Source organism: Triticum aestivum, chromosome 1D (genome assembly GCF_018294505.1).
Source record: "Triticum aestivum cultivar Chinese Spring chromosome 1D, IWGSC CS RefSeq v2.1, whole genome shotgun sequence".
Classification (NCBI taxonomy): Eukaryota; Viridiplantae; Streptophyta; class Magnoliopsida; order Poales; family Poaceae; genus Triticum; species Triticum aestivum.
This window is the reverse complement of record NC_057796.1, coordinates 24,866,905-24,886,186: the sequence shown is the minus strand read 5'-3', so window position 1 is coordinate 24,886,186 and position 19,282 is coordinate 24,866,905. Positions and strand designations below refer to the sequence as shown.

Here is a 19,282-nt window from a genome sequence, read left to right as displayed (position 1 = left end):
CAGTATCCTGTTGGGAACAATTTCCAACTACCGTGCCACCATATTGTGTATTACACAAAACCCTTAACTTAAATCGAAAATCGCATGGAGAAAAGATGAAGACTGTATCGATGTAACATTTTACAACGAACTCTTCATGATCTCCGCTTGCGAGAAAACATATCATCAGTACTTACTCTAGTACTCAATGACATCTTTCACTGTTGTCCCACGATCAGTACTTTGATCACTTTAGTATCCATACTCGCAACACCTTGGGAGTATCGGACATATCTGGTTGTTTTACATACCATGGAATACATGATTAATCCAAACACAAAAGTGTGTGGAATCTGCATCATGTATTTTGCTCATCAGTGTTTTGGGACACCGAGTCTTGCAAAAAACTCTTCCATGTGACTCCGGCAAGAATCACTCCTTGGCGGTTTTAAATGCTAAAAGGTTTTAGCACCTTGTCAATATGTATTCATTGCTTAGCCCTATTAGGTAAATCTATCTCCATAGATCATTATGCCTAATATTGAGGCTATTTAGCCTAAGCACTTCATCAAAAAACTATTTTCAAATGAAGTCCTAATTCGTGTCAAGAAATTTATTTCCAATTAACAATGTGTCAAGCACACAAGGTTTTTAGAAATATTATTACGCTCCCACTTACTTTCTTGAATTACAAGCATCTTCGTTACCCATTGATGAAGTCAAACCCCTTTGACCATTTCATCAAAGCACGAAGATTCCAACTCCATTTTGCTCTCTTCTGTCCATCGCTGGAACTCTGAAGTTTGCACCCTTACTAGCATCCTCTGGATAGACAAAATGCCTTGGACTGTAACACATGCAAGTCCTTGGTTTCATTTCCATCAGATGGAAATCCTATTGTCATCCATGTTTCATATCTCATGATTGAAATATGTATTAATTGCTAGTTCAACCCGAACCGACTTTAAGCATCGCTACGATGAAAACAACCTCATCGTAGTCAACTCTTGAACTTGTTATTTCAACAAGTCGAGCTTTATGGATAAAACATTTTTATCCGTATCAGTTTTAAGTTCCATAAATATTCGTTAGACTCTAAGTCTTCCGAAAGGTGTATCAAGGTTTTAATCTTGAATCACTTATATGGAAACTAACTCGGGTTGTATTGGCATTTAGCCAATTCCGGAGTCAGGGCCCATCAACGCTTCCTTGTGTATCGTAGGTATAATGTTGTCTAACAACAATATCTCGTTTGCGCACCTGAGAGGTTTGCACGAGCCTTGCCTACGTGGTTCAGCTGCAAGTTCGACCGAAGTTCATACATTTTATTGTAGAGACTTCCGTATCAGTCGCAGTAGGAAACTCTGGAATTACTTCCAAGGTCTCTTTCCTTTGATCTGATGACGAAGATACTGTTTATCTCGTCGAGTTGCACTATTCTCCCACTCACCTTTTTGAAAGAACCATTCTCTTTAAAAGCACACCGTTTCGCGGCAAAACTATTTGCCTCGGTATAGTGAGGGAGGAATACCCAACATTTTGGTATAACCTACAAAGTAGCACTTGTCTGATTTGGAATAGGTTTGTAACCTTTTACACAAGCCCCATATTCCAAATGTTAAGAAAAGATATAACATGGTTGGGCGTACCATACCATGGCTTCATTTCAACAGACCCGATGTAGCTCTTTTCAGTGTAAAAGCCGCAGTCTCTAAAGCATCACTTTAAAAGGGATAATGGCAAATTTATTTATGTCTTCTTTGACCTTACCATGTCATAAATGGTTAGATTACATCTCCACGGACTTTTCACTTGCAGTGGTGTTCCGGGAGGTGCAAGTTATGAAACCCTTTCACAACTCATCAGACATTCGCTAAACATGTAACTCAAATATTCCTTTGTGCAATCAAATTGCAGAAACATAATTTTCTTGTTACAATAACTTCTACTTCATTTTTGAAAACCTTTCGAATGATTTCAAAAGATCCAGACTTACGTCTCATCAAGTAAATATCCATATATCTACTTGAGTCATTTCTGAAGATAAATAAATCCACCACTAACAACACTTATCGGACTACACACATCAAATGTATGATCACTAATAAGTTTGTTGTTCGTTCCTTATGGCCTGTGAACGGTATTTTAGTCACTTCACTTTTCGGAGGAAAGTTGCAAGTGTCAGATGATTCAAAATCAAAAAGACTTCAAAATCCATCATAATGGAATTTTCCATGCGGGTTTCTCCAATGTGACCAAATGTAGTGCCACACTTGTGTGGTATTCTTTTAGTCTTGCGACATTTAGCGTCAGTGTTATGGATGTATCATATTACCATCAATATTCATAACATACATCCCATCTTGGATGGAAGCATGGCCCTTCATGTTATTCATAATACTTAACAACAATTGTTGTTTTTATGAACAACTCTTTTGCAACAAACATTGTGCAATGGGCTAGAGTGTATGAAACTCTAAAATGAATTATGAAAGTAAACCCAGAGGTATTGTATTATTATCAATATTCATAACATACATCTCATTCATAATGAAAGTATGGCCCTTGTGTTATTCATAACATCGAACATAAAAAGTTCTCTTATGAACAACCTTCTTGCAAGATACCTTATGCAATGGGCTAGAGTTTGTAAAACTCTAAATGAATTATGAAAATAAATACAGACGGCAATACACCGATGGAAGGTATAGTAACATTTACTATGTTCCCTGTGTATACCTTAACCTCATTTCTGGCTAGTCTTTTTAGGCCATAGTAGCTCTTACATTGATTCGTAACAGAATGCAATCGAGCGGGTATCTTTGTGATTAACTCACAATACCCAAGAATTAGTGATTAACATGTTTAACCATAATTCCCAAGAACTATATCTTTGACCAGCCTACTATACATCAAAAACTTGTATGACATTCATACATGAGCTGGATATTCCAGTCATCTTTCTTTCTGCCTTTATACTTCTAACAGTTTAACTTTTAGTATTTCTCCTACTCGCAAAAGAAGCACCCAACTTAAGAGTGGCGTTAGCCCCGGACTTCCTAGGCGTGTAAGTCATACTAACACCCTTTGGACACTTCCTTTCTCTTTAAGTTGTTGTTTTATTCACCTTTCATTATATGACAGGCGTTCTTCTGGATCCCTTTCCCAACAGTCAAATGCATAGTAAACACTTTTACTAATACTTGCAAACAAACATTGCTTTGTTTGTATCTGAAAATAATTTTCAGTTCCATGAATATCATATAACTATCCCAACTTTCGAAGTTTGGGTTTCATGGAAGCAAACATATTCCACTTGACCGTAACAGAATTCTAGCTTTTGGATCGAAGGACGAGAGTCACATGATCCATAGCATTAGCGGGAGGATACGGAAAGCATGCGATAGGACAAAGTCCTTCTCGGCACTTTTGAGGACAATCCTCATATTACGTTACCAATCGTAAAGTTTTAACCAGATATTTAACAGCTATTCAATTTTAACAGGGAAAGTGGAATCGCGAGCCATTATTCTACAACTATTTTGCAAGAAACACTTAGACAGTGTTCATAATTAATTGCACTGAGAATTAAACATGTTAATTCAACAGTGCGCTCCCACTCAAATCAATATCTCTCATAATTAATTTTGAGTGATACAAGATCCAGACTTCAATTCATCGCCATAGAATCATCATCTCATAACGGGAATTTTAATCGGTAGGCCAACTTGCCGATCACATCTCTATGTGACTCTTGCTCATCTTTCGATGCGTGTGTTCCGAGCTCAGGACGATCCTGCCATGAACGTCAAGACAACCAAGTGATCTTGCTGCGAGGTCTGACCTCACCCGCCTCACACTTCTCTAATCGTTCGTACCCATGCATCCATGGCGCACCCCGAAAAGATAGGTGCCGTGACGGTGCTACACTTGGGAGAACACTAACTACTTGATATTTTAGTGAGATATCACCCTAATAAAAAGCGACTACCACGCAATCAAAAAGGGTGCATCAAAGGGATTAACATCTCAGGTAATTTCATAATAGCATGATATGGTATAGCCCTTTATGACGGAGAAGTCTTTCATTCCTTCGTCTTCGGCATTCGCGTCGGTGTTCACCTTCACGAAGATTGCCACCACCTTGTCGATGCACCAGATAATATTGCTATCTCTATAGCTAATAAAATAAGTGCATTACTTAAGGTTGACACGCAGGTCATTAAAGTGACAATCATATGGCTCCAGCCATCATGCCGAATCATGACACGCAGGTCATGTTAATTACATCATATAGTCATCTCATACATAATCAAATTGAATATGAGCATTGCTATACCACATCACATGCACATCCTGCAAAACCAAGTTAGACGCCTCTAATCGGTTTATGCAAAATTTTATTTTACGTGGCTTCTAAGGTTTTGACTTAAACCGCAGCTACCAACGTTTTATCATCAAGTATGATTATTCAAGATGCTAGATTAACATCTCGGGGTGTATGAAACACGAGATAATTAAATCTCGAGCCCCATACTAAACTTCGTCATACGCATGACCCCCGTGCAGATCATATCTGCAATGCCCTTTCATCTGCGAATTTCATCTTTCTTTTGACTACGGCAGAACCCAAAGAACTGATAGCACTTCCATGATCAATCAGGATCACGGATTGCCAGAACTTTGTCAAATTCCACCATGCTGTCTCGAGATTGAGCAAACGCAAATTCTAGGGAAGCAACAAGAACGTCGGGTAACAGATTTCATCTGTCACCCGCATAAATAATTTTCAGCAATAGATCTCATCTACTACCTAATTATATTATGCAATACCCATACATCTCCATGTATTCTAGATCGAAACCTGCATCTACGCATAGCACGGCTCTTGATGCCACTGTAGGGGAACGCGACAGAAAACAAAAAATTTCCGACCTACGCACCAGCCCAGGACCACTATGGAGACTGCATACATGGTTTGATCTTTTTCGTTACCGACTCGTAGCGCAGCGGGAAGTAGAGTCGATGACGATCGGCGGTGCAGATCCCCGCAGCTAGGATTTACAACCTCCCAACCGCGAGGATGTATACCCTCATCTGCTCCTCAGACAGCCCTCCGGGAGGCGGTCGAACAGCCCCCCGGACGGTGTCGCGGACAGCCCTTCGGGAGGACCTTCGAAACTCGAACGGTCACTCGGACAGCCCTTCGGGAGGACCTTCGAAACTCGGACGGTCACACGGACAGCCCTTCGGGAGGCACTCACGAACTAAGACCGAAACTACGATCTCTCTACAGAGTTGCACACATACGGTGTCATCTATCCGGCAGGGCTTCGCCGTCCAGAACTAGTTCCTGCCGGAACCCAGACAGCCTTACGGCTCTACGAAACTCTTTCGTGGGAGGGAGAGAAGAAGCCAGATAATGCATGGCATGTGTATGAGAGCAAGGATGAGTGTGGAGGGCTGCCCCTCCACCTCTATTTATAGGAAATCCCAAGGGGTAGGGTGGTTTTACAAGAAAACCCAAAACCCACATGAAATGGAGTCCTTCCCAAGGACCTAAAGAGTGAAAACAAGGGACAAGTGGGGCCCCATGGATGAGCTGCACCCATGAACGTCCCACCCCTTGTGGGGCCCCCAAAAGGAGGTTCCCACCCTTCCATGTCATCCCTAGATCTTTTGGGCAAAGCCCCAAAAGGTGGCTTTCCATAAAATATCCCAAAAAGCACTTTCACTATTCACGACGACATTTTTCAGCGTCCGTTCGAACTGAAAATATTTATGTGGGCTTAGAACATTTCCAGTACCCACCATAATAATTTTCAACGCGTTCTGGAACAATTCCAGTTTAGTGATTTTCATCTGCGAAAAGCATCTGAACCGGTTCCTGCAGCTCCGGAACATTTCCGGTTTTTATTTCTGAAAATTCCAAAAAGTTTCCAGAATGATTCTGGCACCCTCCAAGAAATATCAGGCATGTGCCGAAACCATTTTGACTTAATGGCATACCCCGAAACAACTATTTCGGTTTCACCGAAACTCATCCGGTGACCTCTCTCTGCGGAACTTTTCCGCTGTCCGAAACTTTCGGTGTCCGAAACTTTTTCGATGATTTTCTCTCAGACTCCCTGTCTAGTATTCAGCAGATAGATGACCCTTAAGCGTGTGACCCTATAGGTTCGGTGAAGTATAGACATGACCCGGAACCCCTTCCGATCAATGATCAACATCGGAGCCGTGGACACCCATATTGACCCCTATACCCACACGAATAAATATTCGAGTGAACCTCCAGTTGCAGTGAGCTATTCCTGTTGCTTCGCGATATGTCACAAACACCCGAGGTGAGATTTATTGCATCCCCATGGACGAACAATTTGTCCACCATGCAAGTTACCTCGTTACCGGTTTTGTTCTCTTTTCTCGTTTCCGTGTTCCGGCATCCCAGTGATCAAATCACAAGGTGTCTGGCCAGACGATGATGGATACCGTAACACCGAGAGGGCCCGAGAATATCTCTCCATCGTCGGAGGAGCAAATCCCAATCTTGAGCTATCAAGTTACTTGACATACTTTTCCATGAACCCGTAAGCCGCCGTAATAGCCACCCATTTACGGATGACGTTTAACAAACCCCAAAGTTCATGAAGCAAGCATGAAGAAACTCGATACTCTCATGGTCTAAGGAATCATGCAAACGTTAACCATCTCTGTGTTATGTACCATTAACTTGTGACGAATGAATCTCATAGCATAACATCAATCCGGGTCGATTCAACACAAATGTTCTCTTAACATTGTGCCCTCAAAGTTGCTGGCATAGACATGCCCATGATCAGGAAAACAGAACCATCATGCAACACTTGAGCTAGTCTTAGAGGCCAGACTAGGAATACTTCTTACCGTTTATTATTCCACACGTGCATATGAGTCTTCCTCCGAGCCTCGTGGTTATTGCAGACTCGAGAACCATAGCAGTTATAGCATGGAACATAAACATAATTATGAACCGGGAGATAATAAATAACATTTATTATTGCCTCTAGGGCATATCTCCTACAAGAACCTACACATAAAAGAACAAATACTTGCACCCAAAGCAAATAAGGGGTTGTCAATCCCTTGGAAGTTAATTGCAAGGATCAAGTCTCATAATGGTAGATAGATAAGCAAAAAACACAAAATAAAATAACGGTAAATATATTGCGGCAAATTGTTTTTGGATTTTAATATATGATAAAGATAGACCAGGGGTCATAGTTTTCACTAGAGCCTTCTCTCTTGAATATAGCATACGGTGGGTAAAGAAATTACAGTTGGACAAATGATAGAAAAGCGCATAATTATGACGATATCTAAGGTAATGATCATGTATATAGGCATCACGCCCAGACAAGTAGACTGACTCGTGCTTGGATCTAGTACTATTACTTCACACGTCGACCTCTATCATGCATGCATATAGAGTATTAAGTTCATAAATAACGAAGTAACACCTTAAGTCACTACTGGAAAAAAGAGAATTTGCCATCAGCCAGATCTTTGCCGTCTGCTAACGGACGACAAAGAAGGCCTTTGTCCTCCGCTTCTAATAAACGGATGGCAAAGAAATAGCTAACGACAAAGATCCTATTTGCCATCATCCAGTTCTTTGCCTGACGGCAAAAAATCTTTGCTGTCCGCTGGCAGACGGCAAATAGGTGGGTGGGGTCCAGTGGAGGCCCAAACCCTAATGGTCCACCAGCCCCCCTATTTGCCGTCCGCTAGCGGACGGCAAAAAACATGCCCACTAACGGCCTCTAACGGCCACCTCTCTCTCCCCGGCCCCACCCCTTTCTCTTCCCCTCTCACTCCACCCGCGCGCCCCCGCGCCCGCACCGCCACCAGCCAGCATCGTCGTTGCCCCACCACCCTCCCTGCCCCGGATCCCCCCGCCCCCGCCGTCCCGTCGCCCTGCCGCCCGCCGCCTAGCACTGCCGCCGCTCCACCACCCTCCCTGCCCCCGGACCCCCCCGCACCCGTCGCCCCTGCCGCCCTGCCACCCGGCGCCTCCTCACCCTAGCCGGCCCGTCGCTCACGCCGCCTCGCCGCCCCATCACTCCCGATCCCCGTGGCCCCCGCCCCCGCCGCCCGGGCGTCGCCGCCGCGCGGCGCCACCCGCCCCCACCCTCCCTGCCCCGGAGCCCCGGAGCCCCGTCGCCCTAGGCCGCTCCACCCCGCCCTCCTCGTCCACCGCCGCTCGGTCGCCACCGCCGCCCTGCCCCCCTCCTCCACCACCGCCCGTCGCCACCGCTGCCCTCTCTCTGGTGAGCTCCACCGCTGCCCTCTCTCCTGTTTTTCTTCTTTTTTTGTTTTTTAGATTTACTTTAGTTTAGGCTTAGTTTAGTTTAATTTTAGTTAGGTTGATGGAAAAAACAAAAATTCTATGTTACTCATCTTTTCATTTCAATGTGCAGTTGTTTCATCGCTGTGAGGGTCTGGTGTTCAATGAGCTCCGCCCTGCATTCGTGGGTGAGCACAAATGACATCTCCTCCTCCCCCCTTAATTATTTGATCTGTTCCGGCCTTCGTGCCGATGACACTAGCTAGGTAACTATAGTCGCGTAACCAGTATGTGTCTCCCGTTCGAAAGGGTTGCATCGATAAATATGCATTCAGTTGCATATTTATCACCGTAACTCATTCGGTTTGTCCAGCGATTTCCACGGACAACCCGAGTATGTGTAGATTGAGTATGTTCTCCATGTTCTACCCCATTCCGAGACAAAATTTCGTCAGCGCCCCTTGTTGTTCTCCGGATGCACATTCTCTTGGCTTTTTGCCGAGACGTGTATCAGGAGAACAGCGGGGAGGTGCTTTCAAAATTTTGTCTCGGAATGGGGTAGAGCATGGAGAACATACTCAATCTACACATACTCGGGTGGGATTAGGACCTATCTTTACCTAGAGTGTAGGTTGCATGGACGTAATAAAATTGACAAACGAGATGAACTGATGAATATACATGCTGAACTATATATATTTCTTGTCTGTCTAGTAGCTAAGCAAGATGAGTGATCGTGCATGGATGTACATCGGTCGCACTAGTCAGAAAGACATGACCAATGAATGGTTAATAAAAACCAAGGGGTTTGTGAAAGCCGGCAAATGGCCAGAGGAAAATTTGGTGCCCCTGTGTCCGGTGCAAGAATTGGGAAAAGAGGACACAGGATGAAGTGGGCAAACACCTGCAGAAGAGTGGTTTTATGCCCGGTTATACGGTGTGGACATTTCATGATGAGTCTGCCCAACATGCCAGAGCTGAGGTGGTTCGTCGTCGCACCGACGAGCATGGTACCGGGATGGAAGGCCTTCAATGAAATGTTGGAGTCTTCAAAACGTCCTCTTCACGAGCACACCGAGGTTTATGATTCGGATATGGCAAATTCTCTTTTATAACTATTTGTTGCATTTTGTATTTATGACAATTATGGCCATCAAGTTGACATAGAGATATTTTTATCTAGGAGGTATGTGAACCGGAAATTGCAACCGACCCTCTTGTCGAGAAGTTAAATTTAGTTGAAAAAGAAAATGAGTATTTAAAATAAAATATTAAAAGAATTGAAGAAGAGAAGATGAAATTGGATTTGTATGTTGCTGATGTCGTCGATGATCACAAGATGAAGATGAATGCAATGCGTTTGAAGATTAAGAAGATTAGAAACTATGCCATTGATAATGAGGCTTGGTATCATTATGCCGTTGGATCAATTCTTACCTTAGTTGTGATCTTCATCGCATTTGTTGTGATGATGGTAAGTTTTCTCTAGTGTTTTGCTTAACAAATGCATACTTAGCTTATTTTCCTCCTAAGTGGCATAATTACCTATGTTAGATAAAAAAATGAGGTATACTTACGTAAGTTGGCTCAAAAATGGCATCATCACCTAGGTTAGCACAAAAATGACCTATACTTACCTTATTTTTCTCTAAATTGACATAATAAGCTTAGTTGGCAAAAAATGGCATAATTACCTATGTTAGCTCTAATTACCTATGTTACCTTCTTCTTCTAACCTTCTTACTCCCATTTTTGCAGGTTTGATTCACTTCATGGAAGCGGTATTGATGGACTGCTAGTGTTTAGTTCTTGTTTTCATTTGTATTGATGAACAATGTGAAACTATGTATGTATTGGATCTTTTAATACCCTATGTGTTCTGTTGCATTGATGGACTGCTAGATGTTTGATACATGGGCTAGTTTGATGTTCAAACTATATATATGATATATATCTTTTGAAAATGCAGGGATATAACAGAAAACCAAAAAATAGCAACAATACAGGCACTTTTCCGTCCGCCGCCGACGGCAAAGGAGTCTTTGCCGTCCGCCACAAACGGCAAAGAGACCATGTGTCAGCAACCTGTGCAACCTCGGAGCAGACCCATTTGGTCAATTTGCCATCGGTGGCAGATGGCAAAGAGCTAGGTCTACTGACGCATCTGCTGACGTCAGGGCTGGGCAGCTTTGCCGTCTGTTAGCGGACGGCAAAGGCTGCCGTTAGCCACCTAACGTGACTAGCGCATGTTTTTTCCGTCCATGTTCTTTGCCGTCCGCCGCCGACGGCAAAGAGCCTTTGCCATCCGCTTTGGGGAAACAAACGGCAAAGAACATGTTTACCGTCGCTCTGGTTTGCCGTCGGTGGCGGACGGCAAAGAGCTTTACCGTCCGCTTTTGGTTCCTTTGCCGTCCGCCATGGCGGATGGCAAATAAGCTGATTCCTATAGTGAGTAAGATGACATGATGTAGACAAAGTAAACTCAATAAATATGAATAAACCCCATCGTTTTATCCTTAAGGGCAACAATACAAATACGTGTCTTGTCCCTTTTTGTCACTGGGATATAGAGGACCGCAAGATTGAACCCATTACAAACACTACTACGAGAAAGCCTACTAGCAGCGTTGGAAATACCTATAGCAGTAGCGCTAGGGGCAGCGCTACTGCTAACGCGCTACAGCTAAGTTGTAGCAGTAGCGCTGCTCGGACCAGCGCTACTGGTACGTATGGTTAGCAGTAGCGCTGCTCCAACCAGCGCTACTGCTAATTATCTGTAGCGCTGCACCGAAGCAAACGCTGCTGCTAAACCAACGCTGCCGCTAGACGCCTACCAGCGCTACTGCTAATATTGCTGCTTTCACATTTTTATTCCCCCTCTACGTATTTGTGATGTATTTGTGCATGCTCTATAAGTAGTTTCATCATATCATAATAAGCATACATTATTCTCATCATATCATACACATACAGTAGTCTCGTCATACCATCATCATCATCATCCAACACAAATATCATCACATCTCGAATAAATGCAACTGCATGGTCATGGCACACACACAAGTTTCATCATCTCTATCTAAACCATGACGTAGAAGAGAAGAGCGATCAGCATGAGCAAGAGCGCGACTATGTAGTACTTCTTGAGGCACCGGTTTCGCTCCCTCTCTTACCGGAACATTCACCATTAGAGCAATTAGGTCATTGGATTGACATCTTTTGATGGCCGAGATTAATTGGATTTGCATCTTTATGTCTTTTTATATTAGTATACATATAGATATATACATATCTCTGAGAATGGCGTTTTGGATCTCGGCCTCCATCGAGGCCAAATTTTTGAAAAAAATCAAAATTCAAAACTTTTGGTTTCAAAAAAATCTAAATTTTTTTGTACAAGTAAACAAGGATGTGAGGCATATGTGTGTAAAATTTCAGGATAAATATGTTGAAATGCGACCTGTACAAAAAGACAAATTCATGGTATGGGGGGATGAATAGTATCATGTGTTAAAAAGCATCAGATTTGTCTTTTCTGAACAACCCTCATTTCAACATATTTCGTCCTGAAAATTTATACACTTGTGAATTATGCATTCATCTATCTCAGTATTTGTTTTTCGTTTTTTTAATGTAAAATTTTGAATTTTCATGAATTTTAAAATTTGCATTTGGAGGCCTCCATGGAGCCCGGCCTCCAAAAGCAATTTTCGCATATCTCTCTACTATTAAAGGGGAGTTAGGCATTCAGTTCCTCGCCACACTCTACTACGATCGCTCCAACATATCTTAGTCGACCCCTCTCAATCAAGTAATAACTTGCAAAATCTGAATGGAATCATAACTTCCCTTTCCTTCTCAACGATTCCTCCCAATCAAGTATAATTTGCAAAAAAATTAGTGGGACCTTAACTTTCCTTTCCTCACAAAGATCTCTCATCCCTGTTGCAAATCTTTACTATTAAAGGGGAGTTCGTCATTAGCTTTCTCGCCTCCAGGGTTTCCCTCCTTACTACGACGCTCCCACATATCTCAGCCAGTTCCTCTCAATCAAGTAATAACTGACAATATTTTCAATGGAATCATAAGTTTCCTTTCCTTCTCAGCCAATACTCTCAATCAAGTAATAATTTGAATTTTTTTGAACAGGATCATAACTTTCCTTTCCTCGACAAAGATCCTCTCATCCATGCAGAAAAAAGCAACTGCGACACATGCACACACCACTCATCCTAGCCAGGAACACCACCCGTCTGTCGACCCGCTGATGGTCATTGATACATGGAGAGAAGGAAAGAATAAAAAAATCTGATACTCCCTACACTCCTAAATATAAGTCTTTGTAGAGATTTCACTATGGACTACATGTGGACCGTATGCCTGTGCACTATTTGGACCTAGCCTAATGACGTCTCGCATGCGCGTGCGGCCCAGGCCTGGGGGCTCTTGTCGGTGTACTAAAGTAGGTGTGCTTTTAGTACCCAAGACCTGTGCGCAGGCAGTTAGTTGTAGTCTACCCGATGGCAAGGGCTTGCCGAAGAGTGGCTCAATACATTCAAGACTTGGTTGGTAAAACCATGAAGAAGACCTCAAGGCAGGTGATCAAGAAGAACTAGTACTAAAAATCAAGGTCTTGGTTGCCGGCAAGCTACATATCGGCAAGTAAAGACTCGGCAGGCTTCATGCCCGCAAACTCGCACTACCTCTCCATCGCTCCACCTCAGTGACCAGCCCATCGCTTGTCAAATAGGTGTCGAGCGGGCATGCAGTTAGGTGAGTCTTGTTTGGGCTTATGCGAACTGGATAAAGAATAAAAGGGAAAAAAGGAATAACTTGTCAAAAGTGATACGTTTCCTGTGGTTTGTGCGCTAGTCTGTGAATGAGAGGTCTAGAGTTCGACCTTTTTCTTTTCTTCGGTTTAAACCATAGACAAAAAACACCGAACCAAACTGTTCCAACGTAGCAGTAATGACCACTAAGATACCGCACCGGCTTCGTTTATCATTGCTTTTGCCTTTTATTTATTACGCCCTAGGTTTTCCTAGGATGCACATTCTTATTCATTTTTTCTTTTTTCCCGTTCTTGCTTTTGTTTTCTGAAATGCACCATTTTCACCAGAAATCATGATCTTTTTTTCAAATTTGATGAATTTTTGTTAATAGATGATGAACTTTTCTTTTCAAATTTGAAGATTTTTTTTTCAAAATCGACAATTTTTTTTCAAATTTGGTGAACTTTTTTCGAGATCGATGCATATTTTTTTAAAATTTGATGAATTTTTTTCAAATTCAGTGAACTTTTTTCAAAATCAATGAACTTTTCAAAATTTGGTGAACTTTTTATCGAATTAGATGAACTTTTTTCAAAATAGATGAACTTTTTTTCCAAATTCATGAACTTTTTTTCAAATCTGTGAACTTCTTCAAAAAATTGATGAACTTTTTTTCATAAAAAAAGTTTTCCAAATAATTATAAAAATCTAAGTGCTAGTGTGTAATACGTAATAAATAAATGGCGTGCTATATATTTTTTAAGTTTAGATTGCAGAAGAAAACTGTAAATGGCCGACCCATCTCGGATCGGGGGTGTGCGCCGGTTGGCATAATTGCCTTCAACCGGCGTCTTCAGCGTAAAATAGGGTACCCTATGTCTCGCTTCTAGCGAGACAAACCATCCACTTGCCTGAACTGACGTGGTAATGGGCCAGCCCAGTGGCACTATTCGCTCAATCGTTTTTAGTCCGTTCCTTTGGTTCGTTCTTTCACTTGATCTTGTTTTTCTTGTTTTTCCTTTTTTAAATTTTCACATTTTGTTATATTTTCCAAAAATAGATTCCAAAATATAGATATTTCAAAAAAAAAACTTAAGATTGAAAAAATGTTTGTGCAGTGCTAAAACAAGTGTTGGTGCAACTATAAAATAGTATCTGATAAAAATGTTTTGCAGTGTGAAGAAAATGTTTGTGCACTGTTAAAACATGTTGGTGCAACCATATAAAAATTGATAGCATCTGGAAAAATGATTCAATGCTTATTTCAAAAAACTATTTCAACACTTATTTAAAAAAACTGTTTAATACATATTCAAGCATCAATGATGAAAAAACTGTGTGTTGAAAAAATGCTTATCATGTATTTGAAAATTTTAAAACCTATATAAAATAAATATTAAAGCCGTATACAAATAATGTACAAATGTGTGTGGCACAAAGTAGATATCAAAACATGTAATTAAAAAAAATGGTAATCATGTATTTTTTAAACATGTATAAAAGTATTCTTGATTTATACAAAAATGTAAGCATCAAATATTCATTTTAAGTATATTTTAATTGTATATTTTTAAAATGTTGAACATGCATAAAATTAATTTTTCATATAACTTGCATATAAAAAATGTTCTCCATTTATATGAAAAATCTTGAAAGTTACTGGAAAAAGCATGTGTTGAACAAAATAAAAACTGAACAAAAAACATAGAAAAAGAGAAAACTAATGAAAACTTCACAAAGATAATCTAGAGCACTCAACTCACTAGCAATTGGTTCATCATAATTGATTTTTTTAAAAGATTAGCAAGCCGGTGAGGATCCATCTTATTTTTCTTATTTCTTTTCTGTTCCTTTTAGTGTTGACATGAAGACAATAAAAAAAGCAATCAAGCAAGCAAACAAAAAGGCAAAAGTAATTTTGTGTGTGTTTTTGTGAAAACGTTTTATAAGTGGGAGAGATGAAAACGAGAGGCAAATAGAAAATAAATTAAATGCAAGGAGATTAAAGTTTATGTGTGGTACTTGGTAGGTTTTGTTGATGTCTCCCCGGCAACGGCACTAGAAATTCTTCCTGCTAGTTGTGAGCTGCGTTGAGATTTCCCCGAAGAGGAAAGGATGATGCAGTACAGTAGAGATAAATATTTTCGTCACTTAAGAACCAAGGTTATCAATCCAGTAGGAGAATCACACAATACCTCGTGAATAGAACCTACACACAAAAGAACAAATACTTGCACCCAAAGCAAATAAGGGGTTGTCAATCCCTTGGAAAAACCAGACAAAACCTTCTGGGTAGTTCGCAAAAATCTGACTGCTGTAGTCCCTACGCTAGCTAAAATGTCCTAGCCCACCCAAGCGCTAGCTTCGCTTCGTTTGTGCGGAATGCCGGCATTTGTACGCTTAATGCGTCAAATACGAGTTGCCGCCTCCATTCTTATCAACTTGCTACTCACGGGCCTCCTCTCCCAATATCTGATGTTGGTGTGCTCGGTCCCCTCCACCGCATTCTTTCCGCTTCCACTTTTCCTCCCCCTTCTCAGTCTCGCCCTACGATCCATCGCGCTACTTTAGAGCGGATGACCCGTTCAAGGCTAGTGAGCGGCAGAAAAATGCTTAATCACAATATTAATAATTCGCCCATATCATGCTGCAATATTCAAGCTGAAGTTTGAGGACCAAAATTCACGCAGTGAGAAATCAAGCCCCAAGATGTTTTTTAAGATAGCTTACCATGTTAGGCAGAAAAGTAGGAACAATGCTCAATGGACAAGGAACTTCCGACCAAAGTTAATAAAAACAAGACTAGCTAAACAAAGAGACAATAGCCAGAATGCCACTATGAGAAACCGAACTTGCCAAAATACCACTATGAAAAACCAACTTGCCAATATACCACTGCACACTCAGTTTTTCTTGTCAAAATAACACTTCCGTTAGTTGTCAAACTTTTTCTGTTAGTCAAACCGAAGGCAACTTGTCAGTTTTTTGGCTATTCCAAAATTACCCCCGTGGCTCAACCCTATCCTCCCCCCCTCTCCTCCCGCACGCACACACCATCCCATTGATCTCTGAATCTGAGATAGCTGAATTGTTTGATAGGTGTTCTAACACAAAAATAATGAGGTTTGGTGTGACCATTGAGAACAAACAACAACACAAGGAACAAGCTCCTGTCATGGCCGAGGATATGGATGATCAACCTATTCATGCTCCATTCTTTGCTTGGCTGAAGCAAGCCTATGAAGGCGAGAATGAGGATGATGAGCCTGTAGGATGCGGTGAGGAGAACACCTATTTGCATGAGAATGCGGAGTCAAAGGAGAATGCAGAGTCAAAGGAGAAAAATGTCGAGCCAAAGGCTGCAAGAGTACCATTGGGAACACTAGATGTTGACAACTCTTATGATCCACATCATGTGCGAGGGGATGATGAGACATTACTCGCAAACAATGTGGCTCCTACTTATCTCCACGATAAAAAAAATCCTCGAATCGAAGTAGGAGCCACATTTCCTAACTCCAAAGCATTTAGAGTTGCATTGAGACAACTAGCAATTAGAGAAGATTGGTCTTTTGACACGCAATATAGTGACACTAAAAGATTCAGGGCTAGTTGCACCGATGAGGATTGTCCATGGAGGATACATGCCTCCAAGTTACCGAACACTAACACTTTCATGGTATGATTAGTAGCATTGTTTGCTTCTTTTGAACCATGATCTTTTGTTTGAAGAAATGGTGGTCTGAACCATTATGTGTTGATGCTAGCTTCTTTTGAACCATTATGTATCGTTGTTGATGTTATCTTATTTCGAACCATTATGTATCATTGTTGATTTGTTGCTATATTGAAGTTCAATGATGCAAACTGAGATTATGCTGAATTGGTGATGTTTTCATGTCAAAATGCTGCTGAAATGTTGTTAGATTGATGTTCAATGATGTAAACTTAGATTATGTTGAATTTTTGATGTTTTCATGTCAAAATGCTGCTGAAATGCTGTCAAAATGCTCCTGGAATTTTTCAAAATGATGCTGAAAAGTTGCTATCTTGTTGTTGGAGGATGCAAAGTAAGATTATGTTGAGTTGGTGATGTTTTCATGTCAATTGGCTCCTGAAATGTTGCACTATAGATGCTCTTTTTGTAGTTGAAATGTATGCTTTGGGCTGTGAAGAGGTAAGGGTATAGAAGTCTTTTTTGGATGGTGTTACTCTCCGTTAGTCACTAGTGGTATTTTGGCTAGAGAAAACTGGAAGTAGTGGTATATTGGCAAGTTCGTTTTTCATAGTGGTATTTTGGCAAGTTCGGTTTCTCATAGTGGCATTCTGGCTATTGTCTCCTGAACAAATCAACTGGCGTGTCACGGTGCGAAGCGTGTTATTTGCAAGCAACCATCCAATTTAGGCAAAACCATACAAGCCAAATTAGCACCAAATCACTAACAGGAAATGTGATGGTCCAAATACAAGTACATAGAAATCTCGCAAGAAAATAGAAATCTCACAAAAAAACTAAAAAGGAGAAGAAGCTAGGCAAAAGAGCATCAGAAACTCGATTTTGCACGATCCATGGTGATGTCCTGAAGGGGAATCCGAGTTAGGTCATGATATTTATCGGCCAATATTGACACAGGAGAGTGAGGAAAACATTGCAAACAGATAAGCCAGTACATCAACTACACACAAGTCAGTACACCCAATCCTGCTGGGGAAAAGCAACTTGCACCCACAGCTGGATCCGTAATTCTGCATGATAACCATGAAAGAGAACCCCCAAAATTAAAAAAATAATATGCATTTATGGTGGTTTCCTGGTTTTACAGAACAAGTATAAAGAGAAGAAAACAATTTTCATCAGAGAGATAAAGGCAGCTCCCCAACATAACATGCTACGTAACATATAACTCCTGAAAAGGAAAGGAAAATAAAAGCAACAACATCACCCACCGAAATCAGTCCGGAGTTTCTCCTCACAGCCGTTCTCTCCACCTTAGCTTAGCACACAGTGTATTATTTAAAATAAGAAGGAAGAAACCTAGGAGGGATTCCTGGTTTACATCCTCACTTGCATCTCCTACAAGATTAATTGCACAACAAAGGGCAGCAGCCTCATTAGTTGATGTCGTGAAGCAATGTCAGTTTTAGCCTGAAGCTTCTCCATCCACGGTCTCCTCCGTGCTGCAACAGAATCATATGAGACCATTGCAGGACGATGCTTGGCCGATAAATATGACATCATTGCAAGGTAGCCACATTGCCCGAAACTGACATGTTTACCTTCAACCTGCTACCCATCTTAAGCGAAAACGTCGAGGTGGTGAGTTGAACAGGTTACTTCTCACTCATCTTAATCAGCAACCAACTTATGACTAAGCAGCTAAAAATGATGATCGAGACATTTCACTCGGCACACACACATCTGTTCACCTTGAACCTGCTAGCGTTCTTAAGCAAAAATGTTGAACCTAGTTAATTCAAAACAGACCGACCATACTGCTATCATGGGATAGAAGGTGTGATCCAGACCGGCGGCGACGAGAACCTGCACCTGTTGTACTCTTGCCCGAGCGCCTCCATCTTCTTCAGCGTGCCGTCCTTGAGGCTGTACACCCCAACAGCACGAACGTCCACATCGTCATCATCCCAAAGCGAATAATACTCCTTGCGCACGCCCCTGAGTCTGTCGTCAGTGAAATAGACGCAACCGGCCTCGATCTCCGGGCGTCCACTCGTCGGCACGCACAGCGAGTTGTTCACCCCAACGAACAGCGCGGCAACACCCATGTCTCTAGTCTCATTCCACTGTCCGTCGTCGCCAAGGACATGGACCTTGAAGGAGCACGTCCACCCTTCCCGGTCGTACCGCTTCTTGGTCACACGACCATACTTGAGCACCACCATCAGCCGCCCACCCGGTGCTGCCACCAGGTACTTGAGAGGGCGGCACGAGCTGGCTTCCTCAATGGCCAGCCTTGGCGTGACAGCCGTGCTCGTGTACTCGCCAGACTCCGCGTCACGCTGCCACACCTCGACAACACCCGAGTAGGAGACGGAGTAAAACTGGCCGTCGTGGTGGATGGCGTCCTCGACTCCATCCTCCGACCGCGCCAGCTTCCACACACCGTCCTCCGCCGTGGCGAAGGCCGGGACGCTGAAAACATCCAAGAGGATAAGCATGGCGGTGCCGTAGCTGCCGGGGCGGCGCGGG

General features: G+C 42.1%; 1 non-coding gene across 1 annotated transcript; it reads right to left on the bottom strand.

Moving 5' to 3' along the window:
- Positions 1-17,614: 17,614 nt before the first annotated feature.
- On the bottom strand, positions 17,615-17,689 carry LOC123183843 (small nucleolar RNA snoR60). Its single transcript, XR_006492833.1, has one exon. It is a non-coding gene; the product is annotated as a small nucleolar RNA snoR60 (small nucleolar RNA).
- Between the last annotated feature and the right edge of the window lie 1,593 nt (positions 17,690-19,282).